The following is a 21,676-nucleotide window of genomic DNA, read 5'->3' as shown; positions in this document are numbered from 1 at the left end:
GGAAGAATTCAGAGCAGAGCAGAAGCCTTCTTTAGCTCATCTGCTTTGGGAAGGAGCTTTATAATAACGATAATGTTAAAAATAATAATAGCCAATATTTATTGAGTGTGCCCCACCAATTCTGATATAAAACAGTTGTTTGTATACTGTTCACATTACACACACACACATACACACACACCCCACTTTTGAAGCATTTACCCTGGTGAGGAACGTGGGGAGGTGGAAGGAAGAGGGAGGCTAAGAGAGAGTTATGCAAACAAACACATAAATAAACAAAGCTATAATAGGCACTGGGTATGGCTGTGATTTCCTCTTAACTGGCAACATGTTTGTGGATTTTTAGACAGAAACAGAACCCTAGGGGCACTTGCCATCGGTGCCTCAGAACCTGAAATACAGTGGGATGTGGTTTTCATCTCTGTGGTATTAACTTTCATCAAAAGATGGCAGCAAAGCTCAGCTAGTTCTGCAGAAGTCACTTAATCACTAGGGGAGAAGGGGAATGGCCGTTCAAGTCTTCTTAAGGTTCATGGGTAACTGGGGGAAAGATTGTCTTGGCAATTACACACAGACTTCGATTTCTGCTCGTGTATCACAGTATTTATTAAATATTAAAAAATCACAAGTTCAATACAAGCCAAGTGGCAATATTAAAATTACATTTATTCATTCATTTGTTAATTTACAAACGTAAATATCCATTAATTTCCCAAATGTTTGTGGAAGCTGGCACTGTGCTGGGGGCTGATGATGCCTGTCAGCAAAAACAGACGCAGTCCTAGCTCTCCCTGAACACACACAGTGTGGGCAGAAATGAATTTACAGTTATTCATAGGAATATGATTACCACAGGATGAGAGCGGGGATTTTTGACTGTCTCATTCCCTGGTGGATCTCAGGTGCCTAGAACAGTGCCTGGCACAAAGTAGGTGGTCAGTAAGGGGTTGTTGACTGAACGGAGTGTAATTACAAATCTGAGATGCGTTATCCGGGACATAATTCTGTGTGAGTGTCTAGCAAAGGAATATTGCCTGGGTTTGAGGAAATGATACTGGAGACAAGGCCAGAAAGATAAGTGGGCGGTAACCAGGCGGTTGCACATTCGCATGTGTATTAGGGGGCGAGGCGTTCCCAGGCATAGAGAACACTAGGAGGAAAGGCCTTGTGGTAGCGGTGGCTTGGGGGGGCAGAGGGGAAGGGGGGAGTGGAGTGGGGAGCATGGCTTAGTGAAGGGAACTAAAAGACAGCCAAATTGGCTGCAGCATGGAGTGGGGGTGGTGCAGTGATGCACGGTAGATCAAATGAGTGCTGTGAAGAGCCTCTGGTATAAAGAATGAGTATAAGAAGAACAGGAGTAGACTTCAGGGGGACAAGTGGAGGTTACGTATTGCAGGTCCAGATGGGAGATGACAGAAGCTTAGACTGGGGAGGAGCTGATGGAGTGGAAGGAAGCTGTCAAGGCCACCAGGTACTTAGCAGGCAAAACCGGTAGGACTTGGTAGTGCATAGGTTCTAGAGGGTGATGGAGAGAGGGGTTCCAAGGATGACTTCCAGGTTCCTGATTTGTGCAGTGGGAGGTGTGGTAGATAGGAAGTCTTGCAGGGAATCCATCTGGGGGGAGGAGAGAAAATCATGAGTTCTATCTGGGGTGGGTTGGGAATTTGAGACATCCTAGTAGAAATATTAAATGCATGTTGGATTTAGGGGTCAGACCTCAGAGAGGTCTGGGGTAGAAATGGATTTGGGAGTTATTGGCCTGTAGATGACATCTGAAGGAGAGGGCATGTTTGAACCCATTTAGGGAGAGAGAGTAGGAAAAGAAATGGGGCCTAAGACTGGCCTGGAGGAGTTCCCACAGTTAGGGGCCAGGTGGAGAAGAATGGGACTGCACACAAGACAAAAGGAATGGCCAGAGGAAATAGGAAGAAAACCAGAAGAGAGTGTTGTGAGCACAATGGACAGAAGCAGGGAGAGCCTCCCTGTGTCCTGAGAAAGACAGGTCAGCATGTCCATCCTCCACCACAGTCCTTCCCTTCAGTATGCTCATTCATTCATTCATTCATTCATCCATTACCCCTACGAGGCCCAACACAGACGTCCTTGGCTCTTGGTAGATCCAGACCCTAGGATATGGTCACTGCAGAGCCACCAGAACCACACGTCAGGTCAAACAGGAGTAAGGAATAATGGCATGAGAGAAACTACAGTTAATTAGTGAAAGAAATTTATTTAGAGGTACAATGGGAAAGACGACTGGAATAAGTAAGGGTCAGGAAACCTGAGACCCCGTCTGAGTCGCCCCACTGGCTGCTGTACCAGCTCTGGGGGCTGTCTCGCCGGGCTGGATTTCAGGGTTAGTATCATTACATTGCAGGGGAGAGAACAGAGGGTGAGTCGGTAGGTGGGGAAAGAGGAGGGAAAGGGAAAATAATACTCACTCTACCTACCTTGTGGGATTTGTATGCAGATCTTATGAAATCCAGTGTCTAAATGTGCTCTGGAAAATATAGATCATCAGATATGTTTCTATATGGCATTAGGATTTTTCATTAGTCTTATAAAATAGAACAATATAATTTCCAAATCTGGAATGTTTCCAGGCATTTATTCCTAAAAAGCTGTGTGGATGGATGCATTTCATTCCTTTGTAGCCTGCTGCCAGCACCGTATTCTCTTCTAACTAAAAATAAATTAAAACGAAACAAAGAAAACATCCCTAAAATGTATTACTGATGCAAGGAAAAAGATAAATATAGAATTTTAACAAGACAGATTTGGGACTGCCCAAACTAATGGATTTCAGGCCAACGGTGAAAACAAAAGGCTTACCACTAAATCCCCCAATCTGCTTTAAAAGCTGAGGAGAAGGGAGAGGGCTCATCCAGCCATTACCTGGAAAACCCCGACTCTGTGAGGTGGCTATTTGGTGCCCTCTCTTCGGGAGGGCCATCTGGTGCCTGGCGTTTTAATCAGCCTCCTTCTGAGGGGTGGTTGCGGTGCCAGTGTTGGTGGGGCAAAGCCTTTTCTTCTTTCAAGCAAATTATCTCTAGAGCAACGCCGCATCAGCCAAAATAGTCAGTGGCCTGGCACAAGCACCGGGCTCCAGCATCTTCTATCATAAACCCTTGTGGTTGAACTGCTCTGATAGGATTCAAGCTTTCCTTTCCTAAATATAATGTTGACGTGAGAGGGTGGACATCTCATTCATTTCCTTCAATCCTGCTTTAAAAGTCCTCGAGTCCAGAGGCTGATGAACCACAGACGAAGCTTCAGCTTCAGGGTTTTTCGATGGAAGAGCCCCTTCTCAGGCCCTGTACTTTGTCTTCCCTTAGTAATTTGGTATTATTTTTTCTTAAAGAGCCAGCTCCCCCAAAACCCACTCTGCCATTGCTCTGAACTGGCAAGAACAGGCTAGACTTGCAAATTACCAAGACAGTAATGGGGAGGTTGAGGACTTCAATCTGCTTTCATGGCCCATTTCACTCCAGACTTTTAAGGTGTATTTATATAACCTGGATTCTCGAATTCTCTAGGATTCTGGCTTCATTCTCTCTTAAGTAAGAAAAATGAATTGAGCTCCCCTTTTCAAATTCAAATAAATGTAGGGAATCCAGTGTGTGTCCCCCATTTCTAAAGCTTCTTGGAAGCTGGGTAGAGAGGAGAGGGGTGACTTCTCCCTGTTACCTCTCAGGCTGAGTTCTTCCTCCTGTAGAAGCTTCTCACTACTTCTCATGTGTGAGCTCAGCCCCACTTCCTTCAGTGCCCAAAGCAGGCCTTACACAAGACCATTGCTGAAGGTAACAGGTTTCTACTGAAAGGCCGAGGGGACTGAGGGCAAATCTTAGAATAGCAGGAAAAAATTGTAAATCAAATACTGGGCACGATTTTTCTTCAAGACTATTCTCTTCATGGAAGGTTCTGCCTTTGCAGTATTAGGATCGGTTCTCTTGTGGAATCTGACCCCTCTTCCCCTAACTTCCCTAAGTCCCTCAGAGGCCACACACTTCCTCTCTCTAGAGCAGCTACGAGAAAACTCTTGTACTTGATGACACAGACCAGTCTGTTTCCCTCAGGTTCAGACCCAGGGAGCTTTGCCTTTCACAACCAGAAAGCCATGCAGTGATGCATCTCATCATGACCCTCCAAGACGGAAGGAGTATTGACCGTTCCCTGCCCCGCTTTAAACATAAAAAGTTCATTTCTATTATATTTGAAGCTGGATTTTTATTAACAGGGCTCCAGTTTTTGAGAGCATATAGCATAGCTCATACCTTTTTGGGTTTGCATTTATAACTCTTAGCAAACCAGCCCTTCACATTCTGGATAAAGTAGTAAAGTAACTGGTGAAGTAATTCTGGACAGAAGGGTCTTTTCACTTTGTTTTCCCTCCCCGTGCATCCCCCTTCTCCTGCCCACACAACCATCGTTTCCTCTGATAGTAAATTTAGACTGTCTCAGTTCCATGCTTGGGCAAGTTGTTGGCAATTTTAAACCCACCTGGACTTTGGGCATCTTGAAAAACAAGCCACATTGGTGTTTCATGGAAACTCACGTTTTGATCTCTGATGTTTACTGAAAACTGTGGCCTCTAACCTGCATTATCAGTTAACCTTTGGTTACTTGCCTTCTTTCTCCTTGAGAAGCAGATCATTGTCAACGTATAATTTTCACAAGGTCAAAAACATGACCATTACACGAAATAAAATGAGCACACACTAAAGATTTTCTTATCTCATTAATGAAGGGCCAAAATTGGTTCAAAGGAACATAGGAGAATTAGATTTGTATTTGTAGTCACTGAAAGAAGCTACACCAGAATACATGACTGAATTACACACAAAATTGGTTTGTGTTATACAGGGCAATAAAACTGAGACCTTTGGGTTGCTATCTCTATTTACCAAGCAGAGATAATTTCTTTGTGGGCAAAATCCATTTGTATGCTATCACACAAGAATCATTTGCATTGCTTTTCATTTACCACAAGTTAACATACACAAAATAATAGTAAATAACAGGTCCAAAAAGGTGCACAGCCCACCTCTAGAGAATTAGGTGATCCTTGGGTGGGCCCATTGGATGTGTTCCAATGTGACATAGAAAGCGTAGGCAGTCATCCTTGTTCCTTTTTCCAAGTTTTGCATCTGTTTTGTCCTTAACATTAGAAAACAACTGTATTTCCCTCTCACCTTCTCTAGGTATATCAATCATTTAAAAATTCTTTGCTCAACAACAGTTTCGATGATAAAGCCAATTATTTTAGAGAACAATATACCTCACATGGTTCTGAGTTGTAAGCCCTCCCTAAATCGCCCCCCGCCCCAAATGCTCTCCTATTTAAAATACCCTATGAATGGCTCAGGTGCATTTACCTTATCCCCTAGAACAAGATATTCATATACATGCAGAAGACTGAAGAGCACTGGCCACGGGTTCTGCCACAGGACACCTAGCATGCCTACACTGCGCTGAAGGGATCATAATGAAGTTTTCATTCAAGATACAAGAACACGGTAGTTTACTTGCTCTCCATTAACCTTGACGTATTAAACTCAAGTTAGAAAATCTCAAGAAGAATTGAAACAACAGATTCTTCTAGGTTATGGGCATGATTTTAAATACATCACAGGGAGAAAAGTATAAAATGTTATCTATCTTCTGAATGCTTATCTTTGCAGTCAGTGGCTCACCAGAGGGCAAATGCACAGTCCTGGAACAGGGATGACTTCTGCAGCTGCACGTGTGAGTTGTGCTTGGCGTAGTGACCGCCTGATTCTTCCCAGCCCACCGCTTCAGAAGGGGTGCTTCTAGAAGTGTCTATATGTTAGCACTGCAGGAAGGAGCCTATTCTGAGCTAAAGTAACACTGGCAAGAGTTAGCTGGGCTTTGGAAACATTTATGTAACAAATAGCTTAAATGTCCATCTGCCGCCTCCCAGCCTCCATGCAGGAGTTCCAAATTCCAGCTCTAATCCCACAGAATTCCCACGGCTCTCCTTTGGCTGAGCTATTGCGAAAATTCTTTCTGCAGCTGTTGGGGAGGCCGGCTGCAATCAGGTCAGAGTAGCAGTGACCACGTTGAGCTACTGCACATCCAAAACTTAGTATCTACAGTCACTGAGGGTCAGTAGAATGAGAACACTTCGGAATCTACTGATAATCCCTAAACTTAAATGTTGATTAGGCTGTAATAAACCCCATGTTGCCAGAGGACCATGCATTAGGCCAATAATCAGCAGTATTTATCAAGTTAAATTTATCCTCCCTTTATTTCCCTTGCTTATTCTTGTTGAAAAACAAGATGGAAAAATCGGCCAAAGGGTGACGGAGAAATAAGTTATCTCTGAGTTTTACAAAATCACATAGGTCTATTTATGTAATTTGGACTACACTGATATACAGGAAACGCTGTTTTTTTTTTTTACATTTTTAAAAATTGGGGCAAAATATACATTACGTAAAAGTTCCCATTTTAACCATTTTTAGGCGTAGAATTCAGTGGCGTTAAGTACATTCACCATGATGTGCAATGATCACCATTGTCCATTTCTAGAACTTTTTCATCATCCTGAACAGAAACTGTACCCATTAAACAGTAACTCCTCATTCCTCCCTCCTCCAGCCCCCGGCAACCACCATCCTCCTTTCTGTCTCCATGAATGTACTATTCTAGGTCCCTCATATAAATGGAATAACACAATAGTTGTCCTTTTGTATCTGGCATGTTTTCAAGGTTCAACACTGCTTTGTTTTTAAACAAAGTTACTTTCGATCCTGCATTTGTCTCTCGTAGAGAGAATAACTTAGTAGTATCTTGTAATATGATTTAATATGTCTCAAACTCAAAATCCCCAGTTTTGCCTTACAAAACAGCTTATCCAAAAATGGATCAGATGGGCTCTGATTACTTTTTATTTTCTTTTTTAAGCTAGGTATTGGCTCTGTAAAAATATCAACAGGGAAAAGAGAACAGGAAAAAATCTTCCCTAAGTGATTAATCTTGGCTGCAAGTTTGACTTAAAATTCGGTAATGAAATGAAATCTGCTCCTTGTACCTAGACTGAAAAAAATCACAGTATGTTCTGTTCATTGCTCTTTCTTGGGAGCCGCAGAGAGATGGGACCATGACGGATGCCACTTGTTAGATGATAATGGCATGCAGTCGGTATCCAGCAGACCCGGCAGAAATACTTGTAAGCACAAGAAAAATATGCCCAGATAGTCTTCTTCATTTTTCAAACTAAAAAAAGCCAATTGCCTCTCCACTCTGTGCCCAGAATGCTGCCTCTTCTGGATAGAGGCTCAAGCATGGATTTCCATGCCCAGTGAACCGCGGTGTGTATTAACCAGCCAATCAGAACTTCTTTCATCCCAGCTCCCTCCCTGCTCATCACACAGGGGCTTCAATACTGGATCAGGATGGGGGGAAGGAGTGAACCAAGAGAAGAATGTAATGGGAAAATAAGATCAACTGTGATCATGGAGTAACCACCAACCTAGTTCCTCCCAGCTGTACTCCAATTATAATCAGTAGCTCCCAGGTGTGCAGCAAAACAACTGTCCCGAAAAGTAAATTCTTCTTTATGATAAGCTGCTCCTGAGCAGTTCCACTTCGATCCAAACTTGTGCCATCAAATGAAAGCCTCAAATTATGTGAAGCTTAAAACACAAACACACGCGAATACACATGCAAGACCAAAATGAGATACAGTGAAGAGAATAAATTAGCACCAGCTGCAGCCCAATTAAGCAAAGGCTTCCACAAGGGAAAGCTTACTTATAATTTACCTAAACAAACCCTCTCCCTTTTTGTTGCAATTTGCTGCTTATTAATTTTTCTTATTAAAATGACTACAAAGAGCAACCAAGAGCATCGTTATCACATCAGGAAAAAAGAAAAAAAGCATTTCTTCTAACCAAGAGTTGGTATTTTTAGCTAAATATGTGTGTTTGTAACATTTAAAAAATATTTAAGACTTAAAAAACTCAAAATTGCACATGCACATAGTTAAGAAAGCCAAAGTTTATGATAAAAACAGTAATTTCCAGCTCCATCCCATCTTGTCTCCTCAGAGACTGCAGCTTTCCTGTCTTTCTGCTGTTTCTTCTGGTATTTGTCTCTGTATTTCTAGATAATATGCTTCCATTGTGATTTCTGGATTTCTGATTTGTTTTTACCTGTTAACTTTCTATATGATGAAGATTTTGCTGCCTTTTGTTATGAGTCCTACCACTTCTAACCTCCCTTCCATCCCCCAAACTTCCGATATAATTATATTGAGGGGAGAGAGGGAAGAAGAAGAGCGTAAAGAAAGTCTGAGATCTTGTTCTATGGCATATTGTGAAATGCATCTGGACAGGCAAAGAAGAAAATAAAATAACAGCAATCTCTTGCCCCGTGCTTGCTTTGCACTGACAAGATTCCAGGCACCTTACGTATATTAATTCACTGAACCCTCACAGCAATCCTACAAAGTAGGTACCAGGACTACCCCCATTTTAAAGATGAGAAAACTAAGGCACAGACAGTGTAAGTAACCAGGAGAAGCTACAAGTCATCCATAGTCTCTAAACTAGATCCAGGATCACAGATGTGACAGCTCTTTGAAAAATTGGAAGCAGAGGAGATCATGGTAAAGCTGATGATGCCTGGCCGCTATCGGACACACACATACAGCCCAGAACCAGAGCAAGAAGGACGCGCAAAAGCTAACCCAGGCTTTGTGGAGGAATGATGTGTATGCAGTTCGGAGGGGTTCCTCTTCAAGTAAAAGAGTGTGGATTTTGGTACCAAAATGAATATTTATTTAGCATAAAAAAAGAAATCAAAACAAATTAAAAATCTAAGATAGTGATAAATACCACAAACATTACGACATGCAGAAAAACCACATCATATATTCATTAACAGCCTGATGTGCCTCTCTAGTCCTTTTTCCCCCTATTTTAGCTGCATGCTCTTCGATTGCCTTTTCATATATCAACAATGTTGTAATATCATTTGCTAAAGAGAGCCCAGAGCGAATTCATTCTTCCCTCTACCATGACTGATTAAAAATGTGCTTTTAATATTAATGGTGTAGCACTTTATTTTGGTTTTACAACTTGTTGGAAATGTCATGTGAATCTTAGGATGTTGTCCAACTTGAGGAAATTTCCAGTATATAGATTTTTCACCATGGGCTGATAATTTCAGGGCATTTCCAGGGTCATTGCGTTGTGACGGTCTTACCTACTCTTTGAATTGACATTCATAAACCAATGACTAGAAAGGGACCCAGAGTGCGGAGGCCTCCGGCTTCCTGCCTCTGAGGGTGTAGACCCCAAAGCCATAAGCCCCTGCCCCCTACCGCCCAGGTGCTTTGGCCGTCACCTCCCAGCTTCGATGTTGCCCCTCAGGTCCAGGCGACAAAGTCTGTTGCTTTTCTAGGAGGTAGGAGGACTAGACTGCCCCCAAGAGCCGCTCAGATTTCATCTCCTAGGCTGAAGACGGAAGGGCATTGACGCAATGGCCCCATGATCCAGGCCAACGCTGGCAGCCCGCGCAGCAGCCTCGGAGGGGCAGAAGGCTCAGGCAGCCCAGCAGGTAAAGCCGTGACTTATCCCAGGAAGGAGGCCAGGGCTTGATGGGCAAAGACTGAGCCAAATACGCTAATGGGAAGACTAGCTAGACTCTGCCTGAGCGGAAAGGTAAGTATGCATTTCATCCTTCAAATCAAACACCTGAGACATCCCACCAAAATAAAGTCATAAATCTTCATTTGAACAACCTTCATTATAAAGCCGTGGGAAGAGCATAAGTCAGGTAGCTAATTGGACTAGCAGACAGGAGACGGGGGTTTTGCTGCCTGTTCTCGGCCGCACTGAACAACATTTTCACACCTACCCCCCCCCCCCCACCCGCCTACAGTTCCTCACTCTAAATGGGAAACTGGAATGGATCACCAGCTTGGCCCCTTTCAGGACTCTGGACTAGCCACACAAGAGTGGGAATTGGAATCCCTACCCCTCATTTCCCAAACCAAACCAAACAGACAATTAGCTGCGTGGGAACCCAGTTCTGGCCACATTTACTATGTTCATCTCAGAGCGGTGGGGGTCATGCGCCAGCCTGGGAATGTAAATGCAAATCCAAAAGAGGGCACCATAAACCATTCTATAAGAATAGAATAGTTTCCACCGTCATCCCGGAGTTTTAGAAGTTGTACGAATTCATGAAAACTTGGTGCCCAAAGAGTTAAATAGAAAAGGGGGTATATGAATGAGTCCACAAGCACCTTCTAGCTGAAGGCTTGCAGGATGCATCTCCAACGATGGAGGTAAAAAGGAATATCATTTCCCGAATAGAGCATCCAAATGCTTTTCACCTCCTCCTCCTTTTTCTCCTTCTCCCCGCCCTCCTCGTCCTTCTCATTCATGTATAATAAAGAGAGGCTTGTCACTTTCTAATTTGTGTTCATGTAAGCATCTTAAAACAACTTGTGGGTTTTTCTAGTTAAAATCTTAGGAAATAAGCTAGTGGGCTACTCCTTCTCCTATCCATGGAAAAAAATATGTTTTAATCATGTGCAGTGGCACTGCATCCCATAAGTGGTAAAAAACAAAACGCTTTCCCCAAATATAGTCTCTGGTGTGCAAATCTGTTTAGAACATCCTGCTTTTCAAGAAAAACACCATAAGATCTCTGGTGTTGATTGTTTTTAAGAATGAGTGTCAGCACTTTTTTTCTGATCAGTATTTTTTTTTCTTATTTTAAGAATCATTGTTGTTATCTCTGATAATAAAAGTAACACATGGCTGTAATAAAAGTTACAAAGTGCACACCATAAAACAGTAAAAGTCCCTGTAACCTCAGAGATAAACACTGCTTGGTTTGTATTCATCCAGATATTTTTTCCGTGTATGCTATTATAGATCTTTATAGTACATATAAATTGAAATGAGAACATACATAATGCTTTTTTTACTTTGTCTTTTTTCTTTTGAAATTTGGCTCTCAGTAGTGGACGTCTTTCTATGTCAATACATGGAGAGCTGCTTCTCTCTTTTCCATACCACCACAGTGTCCCCTCGTATGGAATTATGATTGTTTAATCTGCTATTGATATGCATTTGGGTTGTTTCCACTGCTCCTGAATGGGAACAGTAATGAATAAAATTCTTGTATAATAATCTGTGTGCACACCTGCAAGTGTTTCTGCAAGAGAAACTCCTAGAAAGGTAATTGCAGGGTCAGGGACTATGCATATCTTAATTTGAACACATATTGCCAAACTGTCTTCTGAAAGGATTGAGTCGGTTTGTACCCACCACCACGACTGAATAAATTAGCTTGCCTTTTCCTCTCACACTTCTGCTAACACTTGTACTCCCAAGCTTTTTTAGCAGGCTCCACACCCAGCATGGAGTCCGCTGTGGGGTCCCATCTCATGACCTTGAGATCACCACCTGAGCTGAAATCAAAAGTCCAATTTAACCGACTGGGCCACTTTTAAACTTTTAAAGCCTTACCAATCTGGTAAACAACAAAAAAGAGATGTCTTGTTTAAATTTCTCACATTTGGATTTATTGTAATATAAAATATAAAGATATTATGTATGGAATCACTAATGAATAACCACTAAATAGTAAACAAGTAAATAAAGCAGTAGTGAAAAAATTTAGTTCAGTACTTTCTTTTTTTTAAAGATTTATTTATTTGAGAGAGAGAGAGAGAGAGCACGAGTGGGGGGAGGGGCAGAGGGAGAGGGAGAGAACTTTAAGCAGACTCCCCGCTGGGCACAGAGCCCTATGCATGGGGCTGGATTTCACGACCCTGAGATCGTGACCTGAGCCAAAACCAAGAGTCCGAAGCTTAACTGACTGAGCCACCCATGCACCCCAGTTCAGTACTTTAAGTTTTCTCTATGTTTCTGCACCAAAATTAATAAATCATCAAATAAAAGTGCAGGTGACTAAGGGGGGGAGTTACATATTGGGAGTAGCCAGGATCCATTTCATTCTCCCAGGCTTAGGGAGTTCCACAGTGGATGATGTGCTCAGGGTCCTGCCTCCTTCCTGACCCGTGCTAATCCCCGTGGGCCCACACGTCAGGACTAAAATGAGAACTACTCACAGAGAGCCAAGCCGGGCAAAGAGGCTAAAAGAACATCACAACGAGAGCATGAAGGGGAAGTGTCTCTGTGATTCCTTCCTTCAAATTAGAAGAGAGCCCTAAATTCCACATCTGCCTCTTTCCCTCAGTGAACAAAGGTGGTCTTTAAAATGCAATTGGCTAGGAGGGCAAATGGTCTCTCCACTATACAACTAATGGGATGGCAACAGTCATTGTCTTGGAAACGGGGCTCCCTTTGAAAGGGGCCTCCTTGGTTTGTTTCCTAGTGTTTTTCTCTAGTTGAAAAAGAAATGCATGAGCAGGATAAAATAAAATTCAAGCAGTATGAGAAGACCTAATGAAAAGTGAGCTGCTCTCGCCACCCAGACCTCCAGTCTTGATACACCTGTTAATAATTTCTGGTGTATCCTTCTGGTAATTTTCTATGCACACAACATAATATTTTCATAAATGGAAGCATACTGTGCACACTTCTGTTTACCTTGCTTTTTTTTCAGCTAACATACTGTATGGATTATTCCAAATCTTCATATGTGGATGTACCTCATTCTTCTTAACAACTGTACAGTGTCTGATGGTGGCTACAATCTATTTCACCTGTGCTCTACTGAAGAGGACCAAGAGGTCGAATTCATGGTTTGGGTGTGATATGTCCACACGGTCCTTTATGCTAGTACATGTGCAGAATCTACTCCTAAAATGGAATGGCTGTGTCATAGTATTTTTGCATTTTTAATTTGGCTAGATATTCCATCATCATTTTCCAAAAAGGCTGTACCATTTCACACTTCCACCAACAGTACATGGAAGGGCTTTTCCTCATTCTCTGAGAAGAAACTCTTTCAGGATTATCAATCCCACACGTACGACACAAAACTGTCCCAAAGAAATGGATTTGTAAATGAAAGACCCAAATTACATAAATCAGAAACCTTCAAAGTAGTCAAATCAGGTGCATTGATATGAATCTCTCTTTATGATGACTTTGTATGTCCATTTACTCTGAGATCTTTGTGAGCCACACCAACTCGGCAATTTTACCCATAAATCACCTTCTCTGAAGGCGGTGATGGTTTCACCACTTAAGTGCTCATACTGAAAAAGCTTTCCAGCCCAGCCTCCCATTCTGAAGCTTGAGTTTACCCTCTTTCCCAAGTTGTTACCAGGATAATTTTCCATTGTCCCCAAATAACCTCTGCTCTGAGCCCCTGGCTGCACAAAGAGAAAGTGACCACATTCACTGTTATTAATAATTAATAATAATGCTGCCTTCAGGTCATATGGAACTTCTCCACCAAAGTGCCCTTAACATTTTCATATAGGTTAGGTTGGGAAGGTGTGGTTGAAATCTGTGGAGACACAGGCAGAAGTTATTTTGATATCTTCTACATCAACTACGAAAACAAGATCCCGTGTCAGGGTCTCAGAGTAAGTCAAGGTGGATCCAAGGAAACCAGGTACCAGGACTTCAGAGAAATTCAGTAAGTGATATTACTTGTTTTAGTCTCTTTTGGATTCCCTCAGAATCTGAGGGTGACCTTTAATATTTTTTTTTTAATTTTTTTATTGTTATGTTAATCCCCATACATTACATCATTAGTTTTAGATATAGTGTTCCATGATTCATTGTTTGTGCATAACAGCCAGTGCTCCATGCAGAACGTGCCCTCCTCAATACCCATCACCAGGCTAACCCATCCTCCCAACCCCCTCCCCTCTAGAACCCTCAGTTTGTTTTTCAGAGTCCATCGTCTCTCATGGTTCTTCTCCCCCTCCGATTTCCCCCCCTTCATTCTTCCCCTCCTGCTACATTCTTCTTCTTCTTTTTTTCTTTCTTAACATATATTGCATTATTTGTTTCAGAGGTACAGATCTGAGATTCAACAGTCTTGCACAATTCACAGCGCTTACCAGAACACATACCCTCCCCAGTGTCCATCACCCAGTCACCCCATCCCTCCCACTCCACCCCCCACTCCAGCAACCCTCAGTTTGTTTCCTGAGATTAAGAATTCCTCATATCAGTGAGGTCATATGATACATGTCTTTCTCTGTTTGACTTATTTCGCTCAGCATAATACCCTCCAGTTCCATCCACGTCGTTGCAAATGGCAAGATCTTATTCCTTTTGATAGCTGCATAATATTCCATTGTATATATATACCACACCTTCTTTATCCATTCATCTGTTGATGGACATCTTGGCTCTTTCCACAGTTTGGCTATTGTGGACATTGCTGCTATAAACATCGGGGTGCACGTAGCCTTTCGGGTCCCTACTTTTGTATCTTTGGGGTAAATACCCAGTAGTGCAATTGCTGGGTCATACCGTAGCTCTATTTTCAACTTTTTGAGGAACCTCCGTACTGTTTTCCAGAGTGGCTGCACCAGCTTGCATTCCCACCAACAGTGTAGGAGGGTTCCCCTTTCTCCGCATCCCCGCCAACATCTGTCATTTCCTGACTTGTTAATTTTAGCCATTCTGACTGGTGTGAGGTGGTATCTCATTGAGGTTTTGATTTGGATTTCCCTGATGCCGAGCGATATTGAACACTTTTTCATGTGTCTGTTGGCCATTTGGATGTCTTCTTTGGAAAAATGTCTGTTCATGTCTTCTGCCCATTTCTTGATTGGATTCTTTGTTCTTTTGGTGTTGAGTTTGATGAGTTCTTTATAGATTTTGGATACTAGCCCTTTATCTGATATGTCATTTGCAAATATCTTCTCCCATTCTGTCAGTTGTCTTTTGGTTTTGTTGACTGTTTCCTTTGCTTTGCAAAAGCTTTTTATCTTGATGAAGTCCCAATAGTTCATTTTTGCCCTTGCTTCCCTTGTCTTTGGCGATGTTTCTAGGAAGAAGTTGCTGCGGCTGAGGTCGAAGAGGTTGCTGCCTGTGTTCTCCTTTAGGATTTTGATGGTGAGGGTGACCTTTAAAAATGCGGTGTCGGGGCACTGAGATGCCAGACCTCCTTCCAGCATGAGTGTTGTTAGCAGGTGATCCCCTGCTCTCATCTGGCCACCCTACATCTAGATACTGAGGGTGCAGGTTCCCATACTCTCATACTCTCATCTTGTATAGGGCCTGGTTTATTCAGGGGAGTGACATAGACTGAGAGACTTGATTTTGGGTTCCAGAGAGTGACAGGAAGGTACCTGCTGCTGTTCTAAGCTCTCCAGTCCAGACGGTGTAGACATCACTTGCCCTTTGCCCTAGGACCTGGATGTCCCAGGGCTGATCCTCACCAGTGCTGAGCCCAACTCAGAGTCCGCTGTGCCCCTGAGGCCACCATTCCCAAGTGCAACCAACCCCTGGCCTAGGAGCCCCATTGAGTAGATTCTGAAGTTTTCATACTGCTCAAGGCTCCCCAGCCCGAAACGACCCGACATCTTCAATACCAATCAGGGCAGAGCTGGAACATCCCCAGGCCTCCAAGAGAACACCAGGGGTAGGAAAAGGAAGGAAGGAGAAAGTTAACCATTATTACACCTCTGTTCTGTGTCTCGAGCTATGTGTAACTTCCTTGGTGGCAGGTACTAGTATAGTCATTCTATAAAAGGGGAACTTGAGGATCAGAGAGGTTAAATAACTTGCCCAGAGTCACAGAGCGCTTTAATGTTTATGTAGACATCTGTTGATTTGGCCTGCTTTGCATCGTTTCCTCCTTCTCAAGTAACAGCACCATCTCTTCCAGGTTTGAATGGGACCCCCCCCCACCCCCACCATCAGCCCCATCCCACCCAGGGGTGAATGTGTGACTTAGAATTGGTCAATCAGCAATCTCACCAAGACCTTCATTGTACCCCCTGGAAAGAGACTCTCTCCTTCCTCCACCCATCCTTACTACTAAGGATCACATGAGTCTAGAGCTACTGAGGAAGACTTTTCAGAGTGAGGCCCACAGAGAAATAGAGTGGAAAGAGAGAACACAGATTTCCAATAACATCTTTTGAGTGCCTGGATATTGCTGTGCCTGAATGCAAAACAACTCCCTGGATTTTTCAGTTACATGAGCCAATATAGCCTTTATTATACTATTTTGATGAATGCAGTAAAAAGCTTGAATTTGAACCCAATGTTGCCTGACTCTAAAGCTAATGCTCTCTCCATGAAACAGAACAGCTTCCCCAGATACAGCCCTCACTGAGCCGGCATTTCCTAAGGCCAACATTTACCCTCTAGTTGCATGCTTCCGGGTGGAGAACAAGTCCGATGCAGTCCTGGGCTTGAGGACATTTCTAGTATTGGCCCACTGAAAAAGTCACCCGTCTCAACACACACACACATACACATGTTCTTCTGGGCATTGATGGCTGAAAAGAATTTCTCTTAGTATCTGATCCCCAGTCATACTCTGGGGTCTTGGGCTGTGTTGAAACCTACTAGAGCTGTGATGATAGGGGCCCCTTAGAGGTGCCAGCCAAGATCTCTCTAATCGTACACACACGTGGGGACAGCAAGCATTCCTTAGAGGGTGGAGGGACACCAGCAATTGTCACAGTGTTCCTGGGAAAACACTGCTGGGGGATTGTCTTAGTCTGGGATGCCATAAGAAAATGCCATAAACTGGATGGCTAAAACAACATATATTTATTTTCTCACAGTTCTGGAGGCTGAAAGTCCTAGATCAGGGTGCTGGCAAAGTAGGTGTCATTCTGAGGCCTCTTTTCTTGGCTTATTGATGGCCGCCATCTTGCTGTATGCTCGCATGATCTTTTCTTGCAAGTGCTAGAGAGAAGGAGAGAGAGAAAGAGGGAGAGAGAGAGCCAAGAGAGCACTCTGATGGTGTCTCTTCTTATAAGGATACTAATCCTAGGGGATCAGGGCCCTACTCTATTTTGAAATATGGTTATGTTGGGGTTAGGCCTTCAATACATGAATTCTGGTGGGGTGGCATATAAACACCCAGTCCCTAACACAGATGCACTGGAAACTTTCAGTCAAGGAGATGTGAAGAAAATGTAGAACAGAATATCCAGAAGAACTTGAAGGCAGTTGGTGCTCTTTCTCAGAGCCTAGGCTTAGGCTCTTTACAACAATCAGGATAGATGTCTTCTGGATCTATGCTTCTTTGTTGTCTCATTATAGGACAAAACACTGGGATTCCTCTTTTGTTTTGGTGGCAATGTATGTCAGGGCTTTCTGGTTTTAAGATAAATCCTCATGCTAAGGTTGTGGTATCCCAACTGGGAAAACTAAATTAGTTAACTGAAAATGAAAAATAGGAAAATTAAACCAGCAAGTTCTCCAAACATATTGGGCCAATTTAAAACCCAGGTTAACATTGATTTATTGTTTTAATAAGATTCCTGTGTAAGGAAAAATGACTGGTCTACAGCATAAATAAGTACAGGAATGTGTTTATTTGGCTGCAATATGCAGGAGCAACAGGGCAAATGACTCAAGTTTTCTGCACTTTTTCCCTTATCTTTAAAATCACTGGGCCTTAAAGCATTATTTTTTAAATTTTATTTTATTATGTTATGTTAGTCACCATACATTACATCATTAGTTTTTGATGTAGTGTTCCATGATTCATTGTTTGCGTGTTTAAAGCATTATTTTTATCCTAAGATGAATGTCCCCAGAATGATGTTAAAGACTGTTAATATTCTGAGTTCTGTCTTTACCAAACACGACCCACGAAGGGAGAACTCTGATGAGGGCCCGAGTTGGTGCTGGCCCACGGCTCTCCAGCCAGGACACTTCTATGGCCAAAAGAGCTCTGCTCAGAGGAGGTCAAGGGGGGAGAGAGCTGGACATGCCCCCAACCCTAGGACCAGCTCAAACTGGGGGCAGCCTGCGGCACAAAGCTGTCACTGCAGAGGGGAGGTTACAGGAGTCTGTGGGACTCCTTCCTCCTCATAAGTCAAGTCCACCTCAAGTCCAGAGAGCTTGTCCAGCTCCCCTTGGCCTCTCTGGCCAGCCATAATGCAGAACTATGGTCAAGAATCTGGGGCTCTCCCATTGAACATTCTGGAAGAGGCAGTCATGGGAAGTTACGTGCACTTCCAACTGACAATAAGCCAGGGTAAAAGTGTCCAAAGGTCACAGCCAAGGTGCGGGCATTGCATGGCTAACCTATGGCCTCGAAAATCACATGATCATCCCTGACTCTGACAGCACAGAGGCAGGAGATGTAAGGGTCATTTCCAAGGCCTTGCAAAGAGGTACAGAGCCAAGCATCCGGGTCCCCAGGCTCTCGGGAAATAACCTCTTAGGAATAACAGGCTCTGTGAAGAAGGCACGGAGCCTAAAGTGAATTTAACTTTGTTCCCTGTGTTTTATTTCTTGAGCTGAGTGGTGGATACAGGGTTATCTTTTATATTTTCCCGTGTCCTTTTTTTGAATGTCTTAAATATTGTATAACACATTTAAGAAATAAAATTACATTACAAAAAGAAGACATTAAAGTAGGACAGTCGGGATACCTTTTGAAATTCAATATGACTGATGAATTTGAGGGGCAACTGAAGAGTTATATGTGTATAAGATGTCCAGATAAGATACTTCCCATCCAGGGCCTACAGATTAAGTCTTTTCCCAGGGTAAAAGAAATACAATCCATCAGCTATTGAGTCAAATCCTATAATATTAGCAATAGACCATTCTGTTCCTTGTTTGGACCCAACAAAATAGGAAAGCTACAACTTTTGTCTTTTTGTAGGTAGAGTGCATTTAATCTCTACAAAGCTCATTTTCATTCATGTAGTTCCTACACACAGCCCCCAGAAAGATGGTGGCCTTTTGCCTTTTTCACTCTGGAGGATGAAATTATGGCCACATCAGAGGAGGCTGAACACATGCTGGAAAGGGGCAGAAAGGCTAGAATCAGAAACAAAGGCATTTTGTTTCACAAACCCTCACTCCCCACCAGAAAGTCTTTGCAGTTGCACTTAGCAATCCGGTGTGTATCAGATGTTAGATAAAATTAATTGGGAACAGACATTTATCATTATTGATTTGTATTTGATGGGCATTTATAACACGACATTATCAACAAACAGAAGATATAAAGGCGGAGGAGTAATGGGGACTGGCAAGGTTTTGTGTAAGGACAGAATCTCTATCATGAGGCACTTGCCCACATTAACAAGTCCATGAAATTGATTTCCATGGAAAATGCTTTAGAAGAAAACCCACGGACATCTTTCAGAATTACTGAAACAGTTATCTTTTGGGGAATGTCTATGCATATGTACATATATGTGTGTTTTTAATTGAACTATGTCTTACTTCGGATAATAGGGAGGTCTAAATAAAAAGTAAAGGCTGAAAGGCCTTGTTAAATGCAGTAAGCTCATATTTCAAGTGTATTAAATGTGGCTCTATTCATTGCTACATTAAAAGTACTGACTTCAATGTGATTAGGTTGATTAATGACATACTAGTTAATAAATGAAAATAAAGTGAATATTATTATATGAGAAGCATTGATTTTGGGGGGGTGGTTAAAAGAATACAGTGGACCTGTTTGATCAATATATAGCCCAAATGTAAACCCCAAGCAGTTTCACAAGAAAATCTTCAAAACTATGCTGTGATGTGGTGCGAAGGAAGGGCACCAGCTCAGGAGTCAGGTAGATTTGGGTGGAATTCTGATACACTCTTTGCTAGATGTGTGACTTTGGGTGCCAGGCTCCTCATCTGTAAGACGGCAGTGATAACTACCCACCCAGGTGGTGATTGTGAGGGGGAATGAAGCCACGTATGCAAAACTCTGAGCCCAGGGGCTGGCACATTGTGGGCACTTCACTCTGAGTTAATACTTCTAGAAGGATCTTTCTTTCGAGAGAAGAGAGTTTAGGTTTTAATTTGTTGTGGTAACAGTGAGAGAAAATAAAGTAACAGGATTTTATCATTCATTTCTCCCCATGGCTCTCAAACCCTTTATGAGCCACTTTCGAGCTCTTGCTTATAAACTGTAGCAGCCGGGATGCAAAAGTGTAGTTTTTCCTGTTTAAAATATTGAAATGCTTTCTTACCCATTGCTAAGTTACCACTGCACTGAGTCCCTGTGTGACCACCCAACCACCTTGGAAGCCCTCATCCTCCTTGATCCAGCAACCAAAGGGCTGATGCTTACTCAAGAGGGAGGGCGGGTTAGAAGGTCTTCTTGAAAGTTCTGGCTAGTTGTCCATTCTAGTACACTGGAATGTATCACCACGCCCCACTGGTTTCTAAATACTTTAGAATCACTGTCTTTTCTCAACAGTTGTTTCTTCACACACCTCCTTGGTCCCCGATTTATTTGTGGGAGAGCAGAGAACTTGAAGTCACTCTCCCCCAGGGAGGTCCTTTTGGTGGACTAGAGCGGGCTGTCCTGTCTGGGGTCTCGTCTACTTGGATAGCCTCCCCTCTTTGCTCCAGCTGCTGTGGGGCCACTTTTCCCTGCAAGGTCTGTAATATAAACCAAAAGGGTATAACTGAAGTCCCCGTCTACAGGGTAGTTTTGTTTGTTTTGAAGGATTCTGAACTATGAAAGGAGGGATCTCAACAATGTGGTTTCCTGTGGGTGGGCTTGTTCTGAACAGGGAGTCTTTCCCCCGAGGGGATATACATTCTTGGAAAGAGCTGACAGAGCTGCTCCCAGGCCCAGCCCAGGCAGACACAAAACTGGGCAAGTTAGATCCCTGTTAACCTCCCCTGGATCCCGCTTCTGTGAGTCACTCCGCCCTAGGGCGTGAATGTAAAGAGGCCCGTGAATCCACATTTGCAACAAGCACTGTCTTTATTCACTCCACTAACATTCACACGCTTGGGGCCAGGGACTACGGCAGTCTGTCCTCACTGGGTTTTAAAGGTTATTAGATACTGTTGTGATTAATAAAACACAAACTTATCCAAAAGCGTACTAAACTCAGATGCCTTTGTTCACATATTATTTTTAAATCAGTGGATGCTAAAAGTACAACTACTATCATGTGGAAGTCTGTAACATTTGACGTGAACTAGAGGTCCTCATCCCAGAAAAGTTGGACAGTCTTGTAGCTCATTATGGAGATGACAAGAAGGTACATAATTTCATGATTAGCATATTAGTAAAGAGACAAAAGAATGCCAACTCACCCCTCTTCTGCATGGGAGGCCACCATGCCAGCCAGCGGGGTGTTGCTATTCTCCGTAACTGCAAAGCAAAGAGGAAGATTAGGGTAATTCCAGAGACGCACAGCGCTCAGGAAAGCATGTCCACAGCCAAATAGGACTTTTACGAGCAAGACCAGTGATGACCGCTGAACACAGGTATGTCACCACCTCTGGGAGCAGGAGATCTAAGGGGGCTAAAGGCCAATGCAATTCGTTGTGCATCTTCTCTCCCCTCCCCCCTCAGCCCCCTGCCCTGCTGTTCTTTCCTCTGGCTGGTCTTCAGAAAAGTGTTGGCAGGTGGCATCCAGCTGGGACGGCTGCCAGGTTTCTAGATGGAGGAGCTGTGGTGCAGCTGGGTTGGCAGGGTAAGGCCCGGAGGAGCCAGGGTAAACGAAATTAAGTCCCGATTCGCCATGGGGAGCTACGGGACACTTCTAACACACGGGGGCAGCGGCTGGCTGCCACACATCCGC

At 43.2% G+C, this 21,676-nt stretch overlaps 1 long non-coding RNA gene across 3 annotated transcripts; it reads right to left on the bottom strand.

Annotated features, from left to right (window-relative positions):
- Nucleotides 1-645: 645 nt before the first annotated feature.
- LOC144382782 (uncharacterized) lies at nt 646-21,387 on the bottom strand. 3 transcript variants are annotated; one of them, XR_013450183.1, is made up of 4 exons: nt 21,186-21,387; nt 16,719-16,844; nt 2,451-2,500; nt 646-1,614 (listed from the first exon to the last, which is right to left on the bottom strand). It is a non-coding gene; the product is annotated as an uncharacterized LOC144382782 (long non-coding RNA). The 3 variants fall into 3 exon arrangements; XR_013450181.1 differs by lacking the exons at nt 16,719-16,844; nt 21,186-21,387 and adding an exon at nt 5,694-5,993; XR_013450182.1 differs by lacking the exons at nt 16,719-16,844; nt 21,186-21,387 and adding an exon at nt 5,045-5,153.
- Between the last annotated feature and the right edge of the window lie 289 nt (nt 21,388-21,676).

This window comes from Halichoerus grypus, chromosome 8, assembly GCF_964656455.1.
Source record: "Halichoerus grypus chromosome 8, mHalGry1.hap1.1, whole genome shotgun sequence".
In the NCBI taxonomy this organism is placed as follows: domain Eukaryota; kingdom Metazoa; phylum Chordata; class Mammalia; order Carnivora; family Phocidae; genus Halichoerus; species Halichoerus grypus.
The sequence above is the reverse complement of the archived record's forward strand: the minus strand, read 5'-3'. Positions and strand labels throughout refer to the sequence as shown.